This window comes from Carcharhinus amblyrhynchos, chromosome 21 (genome assembly GCF_965287045.1).
Source record: "Carcharhinus amblyrhynchos chromosome 21, sCarAmb.v2.hapA, whole genome shotgun sequence".
In the NCBI taxonomy this organism is placed as follows: domain Eukaryota; kingdom Metazoa; phylum Chordata; class Chondrichthyes; order Carcharhiniformes; family Carcharhinidae; genus Carcharhinus; species Carcharhinus amblyrhynchos.
In genome coordinates this window covers 29,429,281-29,454,269 of record NC_137344.1, presented here as the reverse complement: position 1 = coordinate 29,454,269, position 24,989 = coordinate 29,429,281, and the positions used below count along the sequence as shown (strand labels likewise).

The 24,989-nt window shown below is 43.9% G+C and overlaps 1 long non-coding RNA gene across 2 annotated transcripts in view; it reads left to right on the top strand.

Annotated features, from left to right (window-relative positions):
* The window catches only part of LOC145356309 (uncharacterized), a 441,051-nt gene that overhangs the window by 119,513 nt on the left and 296,549 nt on the right, over positions 1-24,989 (top strand). The gene's annotated exons all lie outside the window — the stretch shown is intronic.

Below are 24,989 nucleotides of genomic sequence, written 5' to 3'. Positions count from 1 at the left end.
ACTTTTCGGAAAACAGAATCTTTGGTTATTTCTTTTTGTGATCAGTTTAACCTGCTGTATGTACGTTTTGGAAAAGGTGATAAGTCTGGTTCATGCATTCCAATGTGGTTTGCAACAATTTTGATTTTGCTTGAGCCAGAGCCACACTATAAAATTCAGAAAATCTTACTGACTGAGGTTTGAGACAATTCACACCTCTTTAACCTGTGTTCAACCCCCTCTCCACTCGCATTGTCTGTGCCTGTAAAGACTTGATTACATGTTAAGACTTGCATTTCAACCATTATCTTGGAATTGAGTCTGTGTCCATATATGCCCTGTTTGTGAACCCAAGGAACAGCACTCCAAAAGCGCATGCTATCAAATAACCTGTTGGACTTTAACCTGACATTATTAGACTTCTTACTGTAAAATATAAGGTGTTTCCCAGTTAAACTGTAAAGTATCAATTGCAGCATGCAACAAAGCTTTTAATAGGGTTCAATAATTCGCTAAACTTTGATGTGTCATCTCATGGTTTGAAATTAAAATGTTAACCTCAAAGCAAGTCACCCAGTTGGCTTCCCAAAATAAGTTCTGAATATTTTGTTGAAAATATTACTTTACACAATGCAGCATTCCCATTGCTTCTCTCCTGCTTTATCATTATGTCCTGCTTGTTAATTTATCAGCTCTTACTGATACTGTAGTTGTGAAGAAGAGTTATACGGACTAGAAACGTTAGCTCTGTTTTCTCTCCTTACAGATGCCGCTAGTCCGCTGAGTTTTTTTCCAACATCCTCGATTTTCTTGCTTGTTGACCAGAATTGTCCGCCCTCGCCTGGGGCTGGGATTCTCCAGTCCTGCTGCAGTGAATGCAGCGCCCAATTCTCTGTTCTCACTGACTATGGAGACAGGGTGAACGAGATCGGAGAATCCAGGCCATTGTTCCTCCGAAGTCATCTTTTTCTTCTGGTCTTTAAAGGGCCTCAATTACTCTTTCACACCTTACACTAACGAAAACATCTATCATAATTTTTAAGCTTCAATGCATCCTCTTCTCCCAACGTACGTATAAACTGCTGAGTCATTGAATCCACATTTTCTGACCCTTTTCTATTGTCAACTTATTATTGGTCTCCAACCTGTCAATAGTTTTGACATTATGCAACCATATTGTTCCAAGAGATTCAGAAATGCCATTAGGGACTTATGACCATGAAATAAATACACAGCTGGGGGGAGAGGAAATGTTGAAAATAACCAAAAGTAGAATCTGCATGGAATTTTCCAGCCCTTTCCCCCGGTAAAGGAGAGAATTTACAGACTGAAATCTCAAACTGAACGCATCAAGATCTTGCAGCGTCATTCAATTGAACCGAACCTATGTAACATCAGTCTTTGAATCTAGAGAGAAAAATATTTGTATGTTCTGCCTGATATTAAACATCAGTGTGATTGGAAAAGCATGGAGACACTCTCGCACGCACCCTGGTGAGAGTGTTCCGGTGCATTGACTGTGAAAAAAACTTTTAAGTAGCTTTTTTAATTTATTTATTCAGCCAAAAAAAGTCATACTGTACACGTGTGTGTGTGTGTGTGCGCGCGTGCGCAAGACTTCAACTGATTCTCAAAGCTGGAGAGTCACAAGGACACCCGCGCCATGGGAAAACCATGCAAATATGGGGACTGCCCGAAGAGATTCAGTGACCAGTCTGTTAAAGGTGACCCCACCATGGAAGGTTTCCCGACGGTAAGATGAGCGAGCCACACAAAATGTCATAACTTTGGCAGGTTTCGTTAACGGGAAGTCGTGTCTGACAAATTTACTGGAGTTCTATGAGGGTGTGTCTAGGGTGGTGGATGTGGTCTTTCTTGATTTTCAGAAGGCGTTTGACAAAGTACCTCACAAGAGGTTATTGCAGAAGGTAAGGGGGCATGGAGTTGGGGGTAGGGTGTTAGCATGGATAGAGGATTGGTTGTCAAATAGGAAGCAGAGAGTGGGGGTCAATGGGTGCTATTCGGATTGGCGGTTGGTGACTAGTGGAGTGCCCCAGGGGTCGGTGCTGGGGCCTCAGCTTTTTACCATTTATATAGATGATCTGGAGGAGGGAACCGAGTGTATGGTGTCAAAATTTGCTGATGACACCAAGATTGGTGCAACGGCAAATTGCGCAGAGGGTGTGGAGAGTCTACAGAAGGATCTAGATAGGCTGGGCGAATGGGCCAGGAAATGGCAAATGGAATTTAATGTTGGCAAATGTGAGGTGGTCCACTTTGGTAGGAATAATGGTAGGAAGGATTATTACTTACGTGGAGAAAAACTGCAGCAGGCAACGGTGCAGAGGGACCTCGGGGCCCTTGTGCATGAGTTGCAAAAACCCAGCTAGCAGGTGGTCAGGAAGGCGAATGGGATGCTGGCCTTCATAGCGAGGGGGATTGAATATAAAAGTAGGGAGGTCTTGCTGCGGCTATATAGGGCATTGGTGAGGCCGCAGCTGGAGTACTGTGTGCAGTTTTGGGCGCCGTACTTACGCAAGGATATTTTGGCCTTGGAGGGAGTGCAGAGGAGGTTTACTAGGCTGATGCCGGAGTTGAGGGGGTTGAGCTATGAGGAGAGGCTGAATAAACTAGGCTTGTACTCGTTAGAGTTTAGAAGAATGAGGGGAGATCTCATTGAGACATATAAAATGATGAATGGGATGGATAGGATAGAGGTGGAGAGACTCTTCCCGCTCAGAAAGGACAGTAGGACTAGGGGGCATAGCCTCAAGATAAAGGGGGGGCGGTTTAGAACGGAGTTGAGGAGGAACTTCTTCACTCAAAGGGTGGTGAATCTCTGGAATTCTCTGCCCGTTGAAGTGGTGGAGGCTGCCTCGCTAAATATTTTTAAGACGCGGGTTGATGGGTTTTTGATAAGAGAGGGGATTAAGGGTTATGGGGAGAGGGCGGGAATGTGGAACTGAGCCACAACAGATCAGCCATGATCTTATTGAATGGCGGGGCAGGCTCGAAGGGCTAGATGGCCTACTCCTGCTCCTATTTCTTATGTTCTTATAAGATCCCGCCAGCAGCCAATGGTGAGCCGTCTCCATCACCAGGAAATACGCCATGGTGAGGGCAGAAGATCCAGCTCCAAATTTTAGGGAAAGTAAATTGTGTTTATACAGAAGGTGATTGCAGCAGAGATTCACTAGGATGCTGCCTGGGATGGAGCATTTAAGTTCTGAAGAGAGGTTGTGGGCGGCATAGTAACACAGTGGTTAGCACTGCTGCTTCACAGCTCCAGGGACCTGGGTTCAATTCCCGGCTTGGGTCACTGTCTAGCGCTGCTGCTTCACAGCTCAGGGACCTGGGTCCAATTCCTGGCTTGGGTTACTGTCTAGCACTGCTGCTTCACAGCTCCAGGGACCTGGGTTCAATTCCCGGCTTGGGTTACTGTCTAGCACTGCTGCTTCACAGCTCAGGGACCTGGGTTCAATTCCTGGCTTGGGTCACTGTCTGTGTGGAGTTTGCACATTTTCCTCGTGTCTGCATGGGTTTCCTCCGGGTGCTCCGGTTTCCTCCCACAGTCCAAAGATGTGCAGGTTAGGCTGATTGGCCATGCTAAAAATTGCCCTGAGTGTCCTGAAATGCATAGGTTAGAGGGATTAGTGGGTAAATATGTAGGGATATGGGGATAGGGCCTGGGTAGGATTTTGGTCTGTGCAGACTTGATGGGCCGAATGACCTCTTTCTGTACTGTAGGGTTTCTATGTTCTAACCAGGTTGGATAGGTTTGGTTTATTTTTATTGGAGCAGAGAAGACTGAGGGGGCGACCTGATTGAAGAGTAAAGATTATGAGAACATGGACAGAGTGGACAAGGAACAGCTGTTCCCCTTAGTTGAAGGGTCAGTCAGGAGGGGACATAGGTTCACGGTGAGGGGAAGGAGGTTTAGGGAGGATGTGAGGGAAAAACATTTTACCCAGAAGGTGGTGACAGTCTAGAATGCACTGCCTGGGCGGGTGTGAGGGGCGGGTTGCTTCATATCCTTTAAAAAGTACCTGGAATTGCACCTGACACGCCATAACGTTCAAAACTCTGGGCCAAGAAAATGGGATTAGTTGCAAGGTCAGGTATTTCTCCTGTCCAGACTCGGGAGGCCGAAAGGCCTCTTCTGCACTGTATGACTCTATTCTAGAGTCAAATCGTTTTTACATTATTGTTTCACTATCCAGTCAGAAGCATATTGTACTTGTTACTAACTATTGAAACTAACTATTTCCAAAGTGTTAAAAAATGCAGAAGACAGCAAAAGAGTATCAACCCGTTAAAATGGTCACCATAAAATAAGCAGATATATTAAAGGAAGCAAACTCAATTCCATAATAACCAAAAATTTAAACCGTATGGAGGAATGAACGAATGCATTTGAGTCTCCTCATTACTGGTAAATATGTATCACTTTTTGTTCACCTTAATTAATTCATAAGAAGTAACATGGAAATGCCCATGTAATTTTTTTTATAATCAGCTTTCCAATTATATTTAGTCTTATTTAATACAAGTTACAGGACAAATGTCATGACGTTTGAAAATAAAAAGCTAGGCAAAGGGCTACTGAACGCAATTTCAGCTCAAGATTCTGCAGTCTTTTGTGCCAGTCACGGAGATACCAGGCAAATCGCGCCAAAAGAAGCCACGCAATGGAGCAGAAACTCCAGGCCGGCATAGTTAATAACTGGAGCAAGCTGTAGTTAGCATACACATGAGGGTAGCTCCACACCTGACTGCAACATACAAATTATTCCCTCATCAGCATTCAACCCTTTTTTCCCCCTCAGAAAAAAAAAATGCATTTATTTCATGCAATCCAGTCAGATTCCTTGCACAGATTGCTTCATGATTTCTCCTAATGCAGCAGTCGAGCATAAATATTCATTTTACAGCAAAACGTTACCACGTTTTCATAAGCGAGAAATGAATTGTGTTCCTTTAAGTCTGCTGGTACTGGAGCCCGCTCCAAATGTAATTTATAGCACTGGTCTTGTACAGTTTTCAGGGATAGAAATACGCGGTGTTTATTTAAGTTAATTGGATTCAACGCTTGATTGGAGATTTTCATTTCACAGGTACTCATGGACAGCTCCATAGGTTAATAGGTGTCCAACAAGAGCTGTTCCTGGTCCCCTCCCCACCCTCAAAGTAGGCCAACAATGAAGGCATGAGCTAAGAGCTGATTATTCTCTGGGTGTTCCCTTTGTCTCATGTTCACTTCCTCTCTTTCTCTGATACTTTTCTCAAGCTTCAGTGTTACTATTTGGCTGTTCCTCTTGTTAATCATAGGAACAGGAGTAGGCCATTTAGCCCCTCGAGCCTGTTCTACAATTCAAAGCCATCATCGCTAATCTGAGCCCTGAATTTATGTGCCTACCTTTGCCCCATATTTCTTAATTCCTTGAATAAACATAAATTGATCAGTCTCTTCCTTTCGTTTCCCCTGCACGGTTGCATCCTCTACAGCTCACCCCAGTGCACACAATGTACAAGAAGAGTCGTGCTTCACTGCTCTTGGAAACTCCTGACAGCTGGTCACTGTACTATATAAGTTGCACATATGTTCCTCAGGTCCCTCAACAGCTGCCACACTTCACACAGCTGCTTCTACAACCCCTGAATAATTGAGCAGTGTGTATTTAGCAACTGAGCAAGATGGAAAATAAAAATGTACAAAAGTTATAGCAGGGAAGGAGGCCATTTGGCCCATCTTGTCCATCCCATCCCAAGGACACTCAGGTGCCCTTTTTAATCCAACTTTCCTGTGCAGATCCAGGTCCTTTTTAAAAGTGTTTAGGGTCTCTGCCTCCATCACCAACTCAGGCAGGTAAATCCAGACATCCACCAACCTCTGCGTTTAAAAAAAAAAGATTCTTCCTCATGTCCTTTCTGTGCCTACTGCCATTTATTTTGAATCTATATCCTCTGGTTCTAGAATTCTCCACCAAGGGCAACAATTTTATCCTGCCCACTCTATCTCTTCCTCCTCGTAATTTTGTACACTTTATCAAGTCACCCCTTCAGCCTTCTTTGATTCAACAAGTGCAATCTCTCCTCGTAGCTCCTCATTTTTCTACCCCTGACAACAATCTTGTAAAGCTGCTCTGCACTCTGTCCAGGACAATTACGTCCTCTCTGTAACATGGTGACCAGAGCTGCACACAATGCACCAGCTGTGGCCTCTCAAAGACAGACCAGGTTTTGCTACAGCAGGACAACTGAGTTGTCATTGAATTGTCAGGTAGTTAAACTTTTTTGCAAGGCAAGTTGCTGAAAGTTTGCAGTGAGGGAAAAAACATGGATTGGGATTTTCTACTCCCATTCACGTCAGGTAGGGGAGTTTTAGTGACGGGAGCAGAAAACATTGCAAGAACTGCAAAGTTGTGTTCTATGTCAGTGTAGATGCGCAACCCAATTGTCCCCTTCTGCCCTTTTGCCAAACCCCATCCACCCTTTTACCAAATCACTAAAGGGGCGCCTTTCCTGATGTTGAACACCAGGAACATCATTTGAGTATTTTAGTGTAGAATTATCAGACTCTGTCACCTGAATCGACCCCATCAGATAATTCATTCACATCAGTGTGACAGCAGAATGGCGTGAATCATGAAAATCATAAAAGTAAAAGAGTAGCTAAAGTAAGGTTTGATTCCTTGGAGGGTGAAACTGCTAATAAATAAAGGAAAGGACAGAGGTTTTTGTACCTATGTTTTGTGTCCATCTTCACAGTAAAAGATTCATGAAGCCTCCGAAGAATAGTAGAAAAATAAGAGGTAAAAGAGCGGGAGAAATCTCATTACTGGAGAAAAAGTACTGGGAAAACTAATGGGACTAAAGGCTAACAAGTCTCCTGGACCTGAAGGTCAGCACTTGAGGGGCCTAAAAGAAGCAAGTGCCAAGGTAGTGGATGCATTGGTTGTAACCTCCCCAAGTTCCCTAGATTCTGGAAATGTATCAATGGATTTGAAAACAATGAATGCAACATGTCTAGTCAAGAAATGAGGGCGTAGAAGGAATCTATAGACCAGTTATCCTAACATCTGCCATTATGAAAATGCTAGAATCCATTGTTAAGGACGTAATTGCAGAATATTTAGAAGATCATGAAACAAACAAGAAGAGATGACATGATTTTGTGAATGTTTGACAAATTTATTAGGGATCTTTGAGAATGTATAAGCAAGCTGGAAAAAAAGGGGTAACCAGTAGATGTACATTATTTGGGCTTCCAAAAGTCATTCAATAAGGTGCCACATAAGAGGTTATTGCCCAAGATAAGAGTTCATGGTATTGGAGGTGATATAATAACATTGATAGATGAGTGGGCAAAAATTTTGCAAATGGAGTGGAATGTAGTATTGTCCACTTTGGCAGGAAGAATAGAAAACAAGAATATTATTCAAATGGAGAGAGACTACAGATATAGAAGGATATGGATGTCCTGGCACATGAAACACAAAATGTTAGCATGCAAATGGTGGTGTGTCACAGATCACTTGGAGTCCATGGACACATGCATTTGTTTGTGAATGTTACAGTTTGGAACTATGTATATTGATATTTGAGGCTCCAACTTTCTTTCAATCACACAACCAATCAGGAGTCTCTCTGTCTTACCATCTGTCATTGGGTGTGTGTTTGAAGGGCTTGCAGGTTGACAGTCAACCTGTTTGGCTGTGTTACAAACATACCTCACTTAGCCATCAAGTCTTGCAGTGGGACTCAAATGCAGAGTTTCTGTCTCAGAGGCAGGGATGCTACCCATTCCACTACAAGACCCAGCTAACAAGGGGGCCAGGAGTGAAAGTTGCAGAGTAAGTAGCTTGTGGAAATATGGTCAAGAGAGAAGGAGATGGGTCTCATCGGCAAGATGAATTTGCAGAAGGGATGAAAGAATCATAGAATCCCTACAGTGCAGACAGAGGTAATTTGGGCCATCGAGCCTGCACCAACAACAATTCCATCCCCCCATAACCTCGCATGTTTACCCAGCTAATCTTCCTGTCACTAAAGAGCAATTTAGCATAGCCAATCCACCTAACCTGCACATCTTTGGAGTGTAGGAGAAAACCAGAGCCTCTGAAGGAAAGACACATAGACATGGGGAGAACATGCAAACTCCACACAGACAGTAAGCCAAGGGTAGTATTAAACCTGGTTCCCTGACACTGTGTTGCAGCAGTGCTAACCACTGTGCCCCCCTGCCTGCTATTCATTGCCATTCAATGAATTTCAATGATAAGCTTGATAATACAAAGTTAACTCCTCACAAAATGAATGGCAGAACAGAGCGACTCACGTAGAAATAGGAAACTGTAGAGTTTAACTCTGTATCAGCCCTTTGTCTGAAGTTCCACTTTCACACATGTATTGGTGAGTGCTATTAGCCTCACCAATACCTCTCAGGAAAATCTTGGTCAATATACAACTGAATAAATCTTGCATGGTTCAGCATTTTGGAACACCCCTTGAGTGATTACAGGAGTAGCACAATGGCTGACTCTGCAGAATGGCATAACAAAAATGGTTCTTGTTGTCCAGGTATGATGTGTGCGGCAGTAGTGCGTAGTTTCATGTTCCAGTATATTATGAACCTGCAGTCAATACTTCAAAAATTTGAACACAAACAGATTTTTAACATGGTGACTGCAGGAGTCTCAGGTAAATATCTAATTAAATATTGACATTCACAGCCATCAAGGGATTCACACATCCCCTTTGTTTTAGGATGGTCCATCAAGAAAAGAACTATAACATGTCAGCCGGCTCATCTTTCTGTTTCACCATAGACAAAAGCAACTTCACATCTCAATGTGTGTTAGATGAATGTGGATTTTAAGATGTCAAATGACAACACACAGTGTGATCAACCCATCACCTCTTTTACATGAAAGGACTTTGAATTGTACAAGTCACAGTGAGGAAGCTATTTTGTTGTTCCTTTTAATATAATTAAACAAGAAGCTGTTCTGCAGAGTTTTATCAGCAAACTACTAAACCGGTTGTGACTCATCCAAGCAACCAAGGCAACAAAAAAAAAGCTTGAAAGTGGAAGACGAACTCACTCCAAACTGTTGTAACTTCAAGTTCATCTGAGAAACAACCTCCTGGACATTTAACTCCAAGAAAGCTCGCTGTTTACTGAGAATCCTCTGTTTTACAATACCATCACTTCAATTAAAGTATCAACTTTGCATAGTGGTTAGCACTGCTGCCTCATAGCACCAGAGATTCGGGTTCAATTCCCAGCTGGGTCATTGTCCGTGCAGAATCTGGACATTCTCCCTGTATGGGTTTCCTCTGGCTGTTCTGGTTTCCTCCCACAGTCTGAAAAACATGCTGGTTAGGTGCATTGACCATGCTAAATTCTCTCTGTGTACCCAAACAGGTGCTGGAGTGTGACAGTAATTTCAAGGCAGTGTTAATGTAAGCCTACTTGTGACAATAAAAATTAATCACAGGGCACTGGTGAGGCCGCAGCTGGAGTACTGTGTGCAGTTTTGGTCGCCGCACTTGTGCAAGGATATTTTGGCCTTGGAGGGAGTGCAGAGGAGGTTCACTAGGCTGATACCGGAGTTGAGGGGGTTGAGCTATGAGGAGAGGCTGAATAGACTGGGCTTGTACTGGTTAGAGTTTAGAAGGATGAGGGGAGATCTCATTGACACATATAAGATGATGAAAGGGATGGATAGGGTAGAGGTGGAGAGACTCTTCCCGCTCAGAAAGGACAGTAGGACGAGAGGGCACAGCCTCAAGATAAGGGGGGGGCACTTTAGAACAGAGTTGAGGAGGAACTTCTTCACCCAAAGGGTGGTGAATCTCTGGAATTCTCTGCCCTTTGAAGTGGTGGCGGCTACCTCGCTAAATATATTTAAGAACATAAGAACATAAGAAATAGGAGCAGGAGTAGGCCATCTAGCCCTTCGAGCCTGCCCCGCCATTCAATAAGATCATGGCTGATCTGTCGTGTCTCAGTTCCACTTTCCCGCCCTCTCCCCATAACCCTTAATCCCCTTGCCTACCAAAAACCTATCTACCCGCATCTTAAATATATTTAGTGAGGCAGCCTCCACCACTTCAACGGGCAGAGAATTCCAGAGATTCACCACCCTTCGAGTGAAGAAGTTCCTCCTCAACTCTGTTCTAAACCGCGCCCCCCCCCTCCTTATCTTGAGGCTGTGCCCTCTAGTCCTACTGTCCTTTGAGCGGGAAGAGCCTCTCCACCTCTATCCTATCCATCCCATTCATCATCTTGTATGTCTCAATGAGATCTCCCCTCATCCTTCTAAACTCCAACGAGTACAAGCCTAGTTTATTCAGCCTCTCCTCATAGCTCAACCCCCTAAACTCCGGTATCAGCCTAGTGAACCTCCTCTGCACTCCCTCCAAGGCCAAAATATCCTTGCGTAAGTGCGGCGACCAAAACTGCACACAGTCCTCCAGCTGTGGCCTCACCAGTGCCCTGTACAGTTGCAGCAAGACCTCCCTACTTTTATATTCAATCCCCCTCGCTATGAAGGCCGGCATCCCATTCGCCTTCCTGACCACCTGCTGCACCTGCAGGCTGGGTTTTTGCGACTCATGCACAAGGACCCCGAGGTCCTTCTGCACCGTCGCATGCTGCAGTTTTTCGCCACGTAAGTAATAATCCTTCCTACCATTATTCCTACCAAAGTGGACAACCTCACACTTGCCAACATTAAATTCCATTTGCCAGTTCCTCGCCCATTCGCCCAGCCTATCTAGATCCCTCTGCAGCCTTTCCACACCCTCTGCGCAATTTGCCTTTCCACCAATCTTTGTCATCAGCAAATTTGGACACTTCACACTCGGTTCCCTCCTCCAGATCATTTATATAGATGGCAAATAGCTGAGGCCCCAGCACCGACCCCTGGGGCACTCCACTAGTCACCAACCGCCAATCCGAATAGCACCCATTGACACCCACTCTCTGCCTCCTATTTGACAGCCAATCCCCTATCCACGCTAACACCCTACCCCCAACTCCATGCTCCCTAACCTTCTGTAACAACCTCTTGTGAGGCACCTTATCAAACGCCTTCTGAAAATCAAGAAACACCACATCCACTGGTTCTCCTCTATCCATCGCACTAGACACATCCTCATAGAATTCCAATAAATTCGTCAGACACGACTTCCCTTTAATGAAACCGTGCTGCGTCCGCTCTATTAAACAATTCTCCTCGAGATGCCTCGCTATTTTCTCCTTGATTACGGATTCAAGCATTTTACCTACAACAGACGGTAAACTAACTGGCCTATAATTCCCTGCCTTTTGCCTGCTACCCTTTTTAAACAACGGCGTAACATTAGCCGTTTTCCAATCCTCCGGCACTTCCCCGGAATCCAGCGAGGTTTGGAAAATAATCATCAAGGCATCCACTATCACCTCCGCCATTTCTTTCAGAACCCTTGGATGCATCCCATCCGGTCCTGGGGACTTGTCCACAGTCAGTCCCTCCAGTCTGTCTAGCACCGCCTCTCTAGTAACAATAATGTCATTCAGGCCCTCCAGTCTATCGAGCACTGCCTCTCTAGTAACAATAATGTCATTCAGGCCCTCCACTCCTACCATCTTTCCATCGTTAACACCCGGTAAACTATTCACGTCCTCCTCCATGAAGACCGAAGCAAAAAAGTTATTCAAGACCTCAGCCATTTCCCCATCCCCCACCACTAAGTCCCCCCTCTCATCCTCTAAGGGTCCAATGTTCACCCTAGCCAGCCTCTTCCTTTTTATATATTTATAAAACCTCTTACTATCCTTTTTTATATTTAGCGCTAGCCCAGCTTCATAGTTTATCCTTCCTTTCTTTATCAACTTCTTTGTCATTTTTTGTTGATGTTTAAACCTCTCCCAATCCTCTTCTCGCCCACTACTCTTGGCCACTCTAAATGCATCAGCTTTTAATTTAATACTCTCCTTAACCTCCTTCGTTATCCACAGCTGATTATCTCTCCTCCTACGCTCCTTTTTAACCATGGGAATAAATTTCTGCTGAGCACCAAGAAAGATCTCCTTAAAGATCTTCCACTGTTCCTCAGCAGACCTACCCTCCAACATGATCCCCCAATCAACATTCGCCAATTCCGCTCTCATCCTATCATACTCCCCTCTGTTCAAACAAAGGACACAGGTCCGGGAACCCACTTTCTCCTCCTCCATCTGCATCAGAAACTCCACCATACAATGATCACTCTTCCCAAGAGGATCCTTCACCACAAGGTCCCTAATTCTACCTGAGACACGGGTAGATAGGTTTTTGGTAGGCAAGGGGATTAAGGGTTATGGGGAGAAAGTGGAACTGAGCCACTTCAGATCAGCCATGATCTTATTGAATGGCGGGGCAGGCTCAAAGCGCTAGATGGCCTACTCCTGCCCCTATTTCTTATGTTCTTATCAGAAAGACTTAAATTAATATTGACATGTATCTACTAGCAGTAGAAAGGTGAGATAATTCACTTGTTCTAGCTTTCCTTCAATGATAAGCAAAGCAATAGAAAAATTCAACATTTTTACCCAGATTTCCAGGGCATCCAGGGGATTTTCATAGTAAATTCATTGCAGCGTTGCTGTAAACCTACCCGTGACACCAATTAATAAATAACTCATCTAAGAAACTAGGGGTCTGTCACAAAAGATATTGAGATGCTCAGAAATTGTAAACGTGTTGTTTATTTTCTGATCAGTTGTATCTAATCTTTGTGCGACTCTTGATGTGAGTGAGTTCACTGAGTGAGAGATTTTAAACCTCCAGGGCAAGTTGTGATAACAAATAGTCATCTTTATTTCAAGAACATTCAAAAGCTTGTAGCTGAAATTAGTTAAAGTGGGGCAATCAGTGTGAGGGTAAGAAAACACACATCATTTGCATGTAGACATATTGATCACAAGCAAAAATAGGAAAAAGGATGCCTCATATCCTTTAAAGTACCTGGATGTGTACTTGGCATGTCATAACATTCAAGGCTATGGACCAAGTGCTGGCAGGTGAATTTAGGTGGGCAGGTCAGGGCCTTTCATGTGTTGGTGCAGAATTGATGGACTGAAGGGCCTCTTCTGTACTGTAGCATTCTGCAATTTTGGCATTGCCCATGATTGTCTATCTGTCTCTGGGGACTTGCTATTGAAAATTGACTTCCATGTTTAGAGCATTGCAACATGACTACATTTGTTCATTGACAATAAAATGTTTGAGGCATATTGATGTTATGGAAGGTATTATAAAAAAAGTCTTACTCCTTTCTTCAGAATGGAGGTTCCCATTTTATTCAGCGTTGGTTAGGATTTTGGAGACAATTAAAGCAATTATTGTGTTTTGGAAAAAAAAATGCAAGATATGCTTTGTTGTTGGAGACTTAAAGGTCTGTTAGGTGATTCTCATTTATCAATCAGGGCTTTTTAAAATAGCTAATGATAAGCCTTGGCAGGAAAGGAGATTGGATGTTGTATGATAACACCACTGATTCTTTAAAAAAGTTCAGCTGCAGAGAGAATGGGTCAATCTACCAGTTCTGTCGGCAAAATATTTTCCCCATGGTCCAAAAATGTAATATTTAAACATCACCAATGCGCAGTGGAGTTTCTCTTAGCAAAGCATCAGGGATCCAGATGGTAAATGTAAAAAAAAAGTTTATAGTTCATATTTCCTTATTCCCTGAATTCATGACAGGTTGAAGAAAAGTCTGCGAGGTAGCAGTTTCTTGTATAAACATGATTATATATGTGGGTCTGGTGCAGTTCTTTGGTTGGTTAGCTGTGCTACCGTGGAGCAGGCAGTTATGCAAATAGCCCAGCAAATGTGAAATTGATTTTCTTTATGTGGTCCACAGGAAGCAAGTGGAGAAATGTATGATTTTTTTTCCCCTCCCAGTCTCCAAATAATGTGCTTTGTTTAGCATTTTGAATACTCCATCTGTATGCTTGTTGATGCATCAATGAAATTTCAGTCACTTTGACCAAATTATAATATATTTTGCAGTGCAAACTCCACTTTTTCTTATCTGTAATTGGAGGTATGCCTTTTAATTCACAATGATCATTCATTCTTTTCTTGATTATGTAATTAGCACGTCAAAGAGGCTTTAGCCGTTATTTAAACAATAGATGATAGGAACTTAATCATTAGAGAAGTTTTTTTAAAATCTTTATGTTACATTTTCCCTCCTTCTACCTTTTTGCTCTGTGTTAACGTCAGGTTCTCTCTAACAGGGATTGAATCGCAAAAGGAACAGGAGATACACTTGGTTTTGCTGAGATTCCTTGATTGTGCCCTGACTGCATTACCAGCTTTAAATTAAACACAATTGCTTCCTGTTTTTCTATTTCTGTTTTGACGCTTGGTTGTTGGTGGGATTGCAATATTGGCAATTTCAGTAACAGGGATGTTGTATTAATACAGATAGCTCTTTGAAGCACTGAAATGTATTTAACTTCCTGAGCATCATTGTTTTTTATTTTGAGATGTATATATCAAGAATTAAGACTCCTTTCTGAATTGTAATTTCATTGCCCAGTTTCCTTTTTTTTCATAATTGCTTCCTTGGCCACTATTTCCAATTAACGTTTTCTGTGTTTTTATTAGTTTTGTTTCAGAATAAAGCCCATTTATTTCTCTCTGGTCCACACTGCTCGCAGAGAGAAAGGGCGAGAGAACCTGTGTGTGTGTGTGTGTGTGTGTGTGTGTATAGAACAATATCTGGAGGCAGGGCTTTCCATCAATCTCAAGTCTAATCCCTGAAGTGAAATAGAGCCTGGAGAGGTTGCAAGTGCTACCTCTACACGCACACTGATGCAAATCAAGAATGCTCAGGTATGACAGGCATTAAACAGGAGGGAGGAATCAGAGGCAATTTTAGGTAACCGAGCGGCAGGAATGAAAGGAGAGCGTTCTATTTAAGGGAGCATCTAGCTACTTTTTGTCTTTACACCTCATTAAAAATATCACTTCACTCAAATAATTGCCAGTGTTGGCTTAAAATGTACAAAAGAGATCCGCAGCCCTCCACTTCTCGATGCTGTCTTGCTAAGTCCAGTATCTTATATGTTTTTTGGAAGCCTTAGTCGCCCTGGCTGCCTGATGGAGTGGCGGGGCAGAGGGGATGGGGGTGGCATGGAATCAATTCCCATTGGAGCGCCAACCCAGAGGGACTGAGAGAGGACAATGGGGGTTAGCGCTCCGAGATAAAATAACAAAGCGATGCCGGGAGTCTTAATTCAGTTACCGACCCCGACACAAAACTGGATGGAAAAAAAACAACAGGATGCACGTTTTGTTTCATTTAGATTGACGTGTTTCAGACTGCGTCACCATGGGAAGGGGTTCATTGAAAACTAGAATCTGGCTGGTTCTTGTTCTTTCTTTAACACAACCAAGCGAGCTTAATAATTTTTTTGTTGCTGCTCTACGTTGCCCCCTTCTGTTGTGCAATGAACAATGATGCTGTGTTCATTTACTCAGATGAACAGATTGCTTAAATCAAAATAATTTACAGGCAGAGTAATTTATACCTGTGGAACATGGCAGTTGCCATTTCACAATTTTGCTTTCTCTTGATATTTCTTTGTTGTCCTTTTACACCTATTGAAATGTGTAACTGGAGCCTGTCACATCAGTGGCAGCAAGTTGCTTTGTTGCTGTCGCTTAAGGAGCATGTTATGTTCCCACAACAACTGCCTTTAACTGCGATTTTAACTTGTTGTAAAAATGGGGTTTTTAATCAAAGGGGCCTTTTGTTAAAGGTAAAATACTAAGGTATCCGAAATGTTGATTTTTTTTTCTTTCTCATTAATCAACCTCAAAATGCAAAAAGCATTTTGTTTTTGAACAGTATATCCAATACTTTGTAGGAAAACTATTCCAAGTATTTGAGGAGCAGGAGAGAAGCAACCCAATTTATTACTGCAGATTTTTTCAAAATAAAGCTGTAATGTGGTTCATCCCTCTTCAAATTAAAAGGTTTTGTAGCCCAAAATTGCAAAAACCAGGACATTTTTACAGGTTTCTTTTTCTGTTGTTTGCATTTCTGCAATAACTTCCCAATGTCTTCAAAACCTTCTGCTTTTACTGTTTCCTTTTATTCAGTTTTCATTTCTTTCCAACCATTACCTCTTCTCTCTCATCTTTCTATTTGCTTCATTGCTCATAATTTTCCCCAGCCACGAAACAAAAATTGAGTTGGCCTCAGCACATCCTGTTTGTCCTTCCTGTAACTGCAGGATCACTGGCGTAGTAGTTGTGTCACTGGACAAGTAACGAGTAACCCAGAGCTCTGAACTATTGTTCCAGATCATCCCTTCCCACTGAAGGAATTGTTCAGTCTCACTTCCCTCTCCCACTACTCCTACAGTGGGTTCTCCAGCAACCCAGCCAGTGAGCAAAGTAAATGGCCATTGATATCAGCGGGACTGTAAGAACCCGCTGATGGCGAGCCACCTCCGTCACTGGAAAACTCACCGCGGTAAAATGGTACAGATTCTTGCTCAAACATTTAGGGGGTGACCTCTTACCAGCATGTCATGCTGGTCAACTGGTGTGGTGAGCTGGTAAGATCGCGAGAGAGGTGAAAAACTGGGTTTGCGCCCAATCTCTCGCTGCTCTTACTGGCTCCAGATTTCTAGCGTGATTGGCCTCACACCCGGGAAGGATACGAGGCTGATTTTTAATATTTAAGTTCTTATTTTAATATAATTAGTGAACCCCAGATGCAATTGTCGGGACTCACTTACCTTAACCATCTCACCGGTGAGGATCACGTATGGTCCCCAACATCAGGGACCAGTCATGATGGCCTCACTGGTGAGACCGGAGGCCAATATACTTCATCCATCCCCACTCCTGGCATGAACCACACTTTGCTCTTTTTTGTGCATTCAGTGCCATCCGATTCTGAGTGCTTATCCAGAAAACGAGTGTGATTCTCTCCCATTTTCATGCTCGTTAGGCACTTAGAATTTACATCTTTAATGAATTTAAGAAAATAATTTATTTTTGGACATCATGGGTGGAACCTTTCAGCAGCAGAGTTGGATTGCCATTGGCTACTAGCAAGATCTTCCAGTCCCACTGAAATCGATGGCTATTTGCATTAATCGCTTGTACTGCCGGGGAACCACCTGTGGGACTGGAAGATCCCATTGGCAGAAAGGACTAGAAAATCCATCACTCAAAACTTGCTGGCATTTACACTGGCAGGGCCTTGTGGTTCCGCCAATGGTGTACTACTGCTATGGGTTTCCGGTCAGTGAGGGGAGCTTTCAACAGAAAACCCAGTTGACAATGGTGGGGCCATAGGGTCCCAAGATCAACGAGCAAACTAAACTCACTTCACTAAACCGCACTACAGGAAGGATGTGGAAGCTATTGGGAGGGTGCAGAGGAAATTTACAAGGATGTTGCCTGTATTGGGAGGCATGCCTTAGGTTGAGGGAGCTAGGTCTCTTCTCCCTGGAGAGACGAAGGACGAGAGGTGACCTGATTGAGGTTTATAAAATGTTGAGAGGTATAGATAGGGTGGATTCTCGGAGACTATTTCCCAGGGCTGAAATGGTCGCTACGAGAGGACACAGGTTTAAGGTGCTGGGGAGCAAGTACAGAGGAGATGTCAGGGGTAAGTTTTTCACTGAGGGTGGTGAGTGAGTGGAATCGGCTGCCATTGGTGGTAGAGGCGAACTCACTGGGGTCTTTTAAAAGACTTCAGGAAGAGTACATGGGATTTAATGGGATTGGGAGTTACAGATAGTTCTATGGCCTGGTCGGTATGGATATGATCAGTGCAACTTGTGGGCCGAAGGGCCTGTAGTGTTCTGTGTTCTATGTTCAAACAACACTTCCCACAACTGCGAAACATTATAGTGCAGTACAGGCCCTTCGGTCCTCTCACCATGGAGTGAGAGGAAAATCCTGCCCCACGTCCATTTGCACGTACTCCTAGTTTATCTATATCACTAAGGGAAGTAAATATTGACAGGAAAGTCTCTCAAGATGATGAAATTCAAGTAAAAGTAAAAAAGGAACACAGAACAGGACCTTTGGCCCACCAAGCCTAGCCGACACATGACACCTTTCTAAACCAAAGACATTTTGTCTCGACATGATCCATATCCTCCTGTTCATGTTTCAGTCAAGATGTCTCTCCAACGTTGCATTGTACCTGCTTCTACCAACTCCTCTGGCAGCGCATTCTGGGCATCAACCATCCTCTGTGTTTAAAAAAAACTTGCCTCTTACATCTCCTTTAAACTTTCCCCATTTTACCTCAAACCTATGTCTCTGAATTGACATTTCTACCCTGGGAAAAAGACCCTGACTATCCATGCCCCTCATAATTTTGTAAACTTCTATCAGGTCGCCCTTCAGACTCCAACGTTCAAGTGAGAACAAACCATGTTTGTCCAATCTCTCCTCATAGCTAATATCCCCCAAATCAGGCAACATTCTGGTAAACCTTTACGGAGTTCTGTCCAAAGCCTCCACACTTGTGATAGTGTGACAACCAGAGCTGTAAGCAATATTCCAAATATGGCCAAACTAAAGTTGTGTGTAGCTACAACATGACCTGCCCATTTTTATACTCTATGCCTCAACTCATGAAGGCAAGCATGCCATATGCCTTCCTGACTATCTTTTCCACCTGTGTTGCTATTTTCAGGGAACTGTGAACCATGCACACCGAGATCCCTCTAAGTTAATGCTTTTAAGAGTTATACCAATCATTGTATATTTCTCTCCTGCATTACATCTTCCAAAATGCGTCACCTCACATTTGCCCTGATTAAATTCCATCTGCCATTTCTCTATCCAAGTCTCCAGCCTATCTATATCCTGCTGTATCCTCTGGCAATCCTCCTCACTATCCACAGCTTCTCCAACCTTTACATTATCTGCAAACTTACTATCAGACCACCTACATTCTCCTCCAAATCATTTATATATACTAGGGGTGCCAACACCACTGGTCTCAGATCAATGGAAGAATATTTCCACTGCTTCATTCTGTCTTCTATGACCAAGCCAGTTCCGTGTCCATCTTTCCAGTTCACTGCGGATCCCATGTGACTTCACCTTGTGTATCAGCCTGCCATGAGGCACCTTGTCAAAGGCCTTGCTAAGGTCCATAAGGGTAACATCCACCACCTCACCAATCATCTTCTTCACTTCCTGAAAAAACTCAATCAAGGCATGCTGGCTATCGCTATTATTGCACCATATTCTTTCCCAAATGTGAGCAAATACTGCTCCAAAGGCAGATTTCTCCTTGATCCCCAAAACAAATCGATTAAACTTGTAGTGTATTGTTCACTATTATAATTTACAATTGGGTGGAATTTTCCCAATAAAATGACATTTCGGGCAAGAAAACTGGTGTGATCTGCGTTGGTATGTTTAGTGTGAATCAGACCATAATTGCCCCACACACAGTGCGCCCAAAGAACCCCCACATGAAACACGTCAGTATGGAGTCCCCAGGCGTGTGACTTGTCCAAAGTGGCTCACAGCTGTGCACTGTTAACAAGGGGGAGTGGCATTTAATCACTTCCTCTACATTCACAGTCATGTCAGGAGGATGGCAGCACAGAGAGCAGCCCACGTTTCATGAGGGCCGATCTCAGAAGGCTTCTGAACACTGGAGATTTGGTGGGCCACCCAGTACCCCTGAGTGGACAGAGGACCCACAGGAAGGGAAGCAAATATGGCCTGGGGATGCAGTGGCTGCGGCAGTCAGTGCCCATGGCCTGACACTGAGGACTGCAATCCAGTGCCACAAGAAAATAGATAACCTCATTCACGCTGCAAGGGCAAGTATCCATCTATCCCATCCTGCCACTTATGCCCAGTGGTGTTCCGCAGGGATTGGTGCTGGCACCCTTATTATATATAAATGATTTGGAGGAGAATGTAGATGATCTGAGGGCTTCGAGAGCATGGCCCAGTCACAGGAGGCAACTGCAGAGTTTGGTCCAGACTCAGAGGGATATTGCTGAGGGTTCTCACACTATGGTGCAGATAAGGGTGAGCCTTGAAGACCCTTAGCACCAAGTAACGCAGAGGCTTTTGGAGCTCACTCCAGCTAACTCTCCATCCCATGGTGTGTCCCAGGGGCCCACAAGCACCCTGAGAGAAAAGGAAGTGCTGGAGGCCATCCCAGAACTTCCACCCAGGAGACGCTGACTGCCTCCAGCCCTTCTGAGTTCCCCCTTCTGGACTCTGGTGCACCTGAAGGGCAGCGGGCTGAATAGGATGCCATAGGTACATGTGACACTCAAATGTCAAGGAGGGCTCTACAGGTCCCAGCCATCCACTGCATGCCTGCCAAGGGTACCATAGGACACAGGGCAGCAGGCCACCTCCACTGAATTGCATCCTGGAGAGTCATTGAGTCATACTGCGAGGCCACTCGAGATTAAGAAGATTTAGAAGCATCAACAGGGCACAGGTGAAGGCAGACACCATAGTTGGGGACAGGCTAATTGGCACTGTAAATAACCAGAGTTGCAGCATATTGCACCTCAAAGTCGCAACTCTGCCATCCTTTTCCCATTTCCCACAAGGGAATCTCCCCACCTGTACTCAGAATCTTCTGCTGGCCCCCCAAGCAATCCCAGCAATGAGAGCCATGGACATCTATAGTGACAGACAGCCATCCAGCCTAGCCACTCACTGAACCAAAGGATACCCACCTAGGCCAAACGATGATGCAATAGTGCCCCAATCCTCACTCAGACATGAGTCCAAATGTCTGCATGCAATCAAGATAGGCAGGAATAGGACTTAGGCAGCACCAAAACAGCATCACAGTTTGCCTCACAGCGAGTCATGGTCACCTAACTTGACAAATCACTCCTAATTAGAGTATCTGGCGGCAATCAGGTTCTCCCTGGCCCTCTCGGCATGCTGGACCCTTACTGTCACCTGTCCTCCATCCTCCGATCCTCGTCGAGCTCTTCCTCAACTCCCTCCTGGTCTCCTCCTCCCCTGAGGAACACACATGTCCTCCTCCTCTAAAATGTCGTTGCGCTGCTGTGCAAGGTTGTGAAGTGCGCAGCAGACTGACACGATGCAGGTGACCCTCTGGGGGCTATACTGAACAGCATGACCAAAGAGATCCAGGCAGCAGATTCGCATTATGAATATGCCAATGATGGATCAAGTGGCAGTGTGGGCCTCACTGTACTGGGTCTCGGCCTCAGTCTTGGGCTTCTGCACCAATGTCATCAGTGGGGCTTGGGGTGGGATATCAAAACTAAGCCACAGAGCCTGTCCAGCAGGGTAACCAGTGTGACATTAGCAAGTTTCATTGCAATGTTATTAAACCTACTTGTGACGCGAATAAATAAATACATTTTAAGAACTTTAAACTTTACAATAGACATCATAGGCAATCCCTCAAGAACTACTCAGCAGCCAGGGAGAATACTCACCACACTGGCTCTAATCCAGTAGGGGGCTTGACTTGCAGACCTCCTGCAGCACCCCCCTCCCTCCTCCCCAAAGTCCCTGCATCATTGAGCCTTCCTGGGAACGGGGAGATTGCGTACCATTTAGCGATGCCAAACCCAACTTTGGCCCATGTGCAATTTTCCCCAACTGATGCGATCTGTGTCAGGTGCAATGTGGCCCTTATATAACCTCAAAGATCATTAATGTCACTTCAATGGTGCCAGCACTGTGGAAATCGTATTGTTGAAGAAGAGAATTTGATTACTGATGTCTGTACACATTGCAGCCTCCATCCATTTCTCAGACAAAGATAAGTAGTCAGCCAAAGCAGCAGTACTTGCTTTTGATGGGTGTCAGTTTCACGTATCTACCACTACGAAGGCAAACTGATTCCAATCTGTCCTGTCATTGAGGAACAAAAATCTAGTTCCTTATTCACCTGTCTGTGTTTTTTAGGCACAGACACAAACCGGAATTTTACTGTTCCATCCACAGGAATCGAAGCAGGTGAGGGGTGGACCATGGGAAGACCCATTGACCGCGGGTGGGATTTTGCAATTTCGGGACAAGTGAGACAGTAAAATCCCATCCATGGAATCCTGGGTGGGATTTTCCAGCCACACTCATCCCAAGTCCAGAAAATCCCTTCCGAGACCAGTGGGCATTTGCGTAGTCCGTGTCCTGCCCACTATGATTCTCGTGGTGGGCAGGACAGGAAAGTTCCACCCATTAGAGTCATGGAGCAACACTGCATGAAACAGGCCTTTCTATGCCAACCATGGTGCCCCCCTCCCCCAGCTAGTCACAATTGCCTGCATTTGGCCCATATCCCTCCAAACCTTTCCCATCCATGTTCTTATCCAAATGCCTTATAAATGTTGCTATTGTACCCGCCTCAACCACTTTCTGTGGCAGCTCATTTCCATTTACACATCACCTTCTGCGTGAAGACATTGCCCGTGAAATCCCTTTTACATTTCCTATTTTCTGGAGCGATTTCTATATGTCAGCGTAAAACTCTGTCCGCTGATAACCTTGGCTTACTTCTGCTTCATGCAGCAGGGTAGGAGTCAATATAGTCAGTGCTAAAGACCATTTGGCAATCTTGAGAATAGTTGTGTCATTTCCAGCCTAAGAGCATAATCAGAAACACCTAGCAAATGTCAGCAGCATGGCCTGAACAATTTGATCATTGTGGACTTCTTAAATTGAAAAGCTGCTGTTACCACAGAAGAATTTTGGTTAGCAGAATTATTTTAGCTGTTCGTGGACTTAACATTGAAACTTGACTGAATCATTGGTACAGCTAAAATAAGCAAAGTGTTTCCTTTGGTTGAGTTCCAATAGTAACTAAGTTATTGACAACAATTTAATGTGTTTTTAAATGCACTTGCCTGTTCACCCTCAGATACAGAGAATGAGACTGACTCTGTGGGGGCGTTCATTTGGCTGGACATTATGGGGTAGAAATTGCCTTCTTGGCAGTTACATGGCTCCTGGCTTTCTCCTTACCATCTGCCAAAGGTCTGGGAACATAATCTCAGGATTTGGAACATATGCAGTCATATAATAGGCCAAAACGTACTTCAGTATGCGTATGAATGTTGTATCCAATTTTGAACAATTTTAACACTCGTACCAATGACAAATACATTAGTATGGAGAAATTGAGCATTATCTAAAGACAGAATGATATGTGTCATGAATACTCAAGAATGTTAAGAGTGCAACATAAGGTTTTGAATTTGTTTTTTGCGATAAATCCACAATCCAGGAATCGTAATGCATTCATCTTCAATAGTCGCAGAAGCCGTTGAATTTTCTTAGAAGAAATAACAAGACCATTCTACAACAGAGAAACCACGAGAAGAAAGAGAGATCTGAGAAGCTTTGAAAAAATAAGCGCTTTCCTTTATTTGGAAATCAGATGTTACAAAAGTTTGCCAGAGCTGGTGTCAGAAAAAACAGATCAGCATTGTGAGCTGACAGTGGCTGCGTTTTGACATTTATGCAGGAGGGAGCAAGGTCTGTTTCTGAAGCAATTTGTCACTGTTAAATGTCTTTCGCTGAAAGCAGTTTGTTTGAAGTACTTTTGAAAAACAAAACATCCTTAATATATGGGCCCCCAAAAGGAGAAAAAGAGGCAGGCTTTGCATAATATGTGGGGGAAAAAAAGAAGGCAGCAGCCACACTGATCTCCTCTGAAAGGGACGGGGGATTGCACTGAATGATGCCAGCATGATCAGATAATATAAAGGTTTTGTTTTAACTCGAGAGGTTTAATTATCTGAGTTTAAATCTCCAATTCACTCACTGTGATTTGCATTTTGCTTGATTGGCCTTTTCTTCATGTGCCTCAATTGAAAAGGTGCCAAAATTCCATTTTGCTTTTTGCCAAACTTTTATTTTGCAGCTAGCAGGTTCTAATTGGAATGCTTCTACACAGCAACAGTTAAAATCGTACGCCGGAATTCTCCAGCCCTTCACTCCCTGCCGTTCATTGCTGCCAGCAGGAATGGAGAATTCGGCACTCAGTCCAATCTCCGTTCTCTGCAGCGGGGTCGGAGAATCCCAACTCCGGGTGAGGCCGGAGAATCCGGTCCATAACGTCTGATGTTTTGTGAATCACTGGCAAGACCAACATTTATTGTCCATCCCTAATTACCCTTGAACTGAGTGGTTTGCTGGACCATTTCAGAGGGCACTTAAGAGTCAATCACATTGCTATGGGTCTGGAGTCATATGTAGGTCAGACCAGGTAAGAATGGCAGATTTCCTTCCCTCAAGGGAGGAAATCAGATTTATCTGGCAATCAATTACTAGTTTCATGGTCACCGTCACTGAGACTATATTCCACATCATATTAAATAGATTTAAATTCCACCAGTTGCCAGTGCGGGATTTGAGCCCATGGCCCCTGGGTGGTTAGCCTCACATTCTGGATTAATTGTCCAGTGTCACTAGCACTACATCACTATGACATCACTCTCCCCTATGTATGCATAGTGTTTAAGTAACTAGTTGTGCAGTTCGAAACACAGATGGTGTGAGAATGTCTGTCAATAGGCCTCAAATTGATTTATCCTGATTTCAACTCTTTCTGGAATGTTAGTCATTTGCGCTGGTGGGATTTTCCCATCTCATTACAGTGAAGCAGATTTGGCTGAGTGCTGAATTCCCTAACCTCACTGCAGCAGCAGTGTGGCATGAACAGTCGATGAGATCGCACCATGTGTAAGTGAATGTGTTTTGAATGAGTTAAAATTGGGCCTCTTGCCTCTGAAGCCAGAGTGGATCCCAGGTCTGGGGTTGTTCTTCGTTTTGCGTTCTACCAGTGCTGCAACATATTTGTGAAATAGTGTGTAGGGCACTTACAGGAGTTAAATATCGCAGACACCTTAATGATATGAGAATAAAATCCAATAGAAAAAGAAACTACCAACATTTAAAGCACAATCTATTTAATGTAATGATGAGTATTGTACCCATATTTGATGACATTGATAAGAA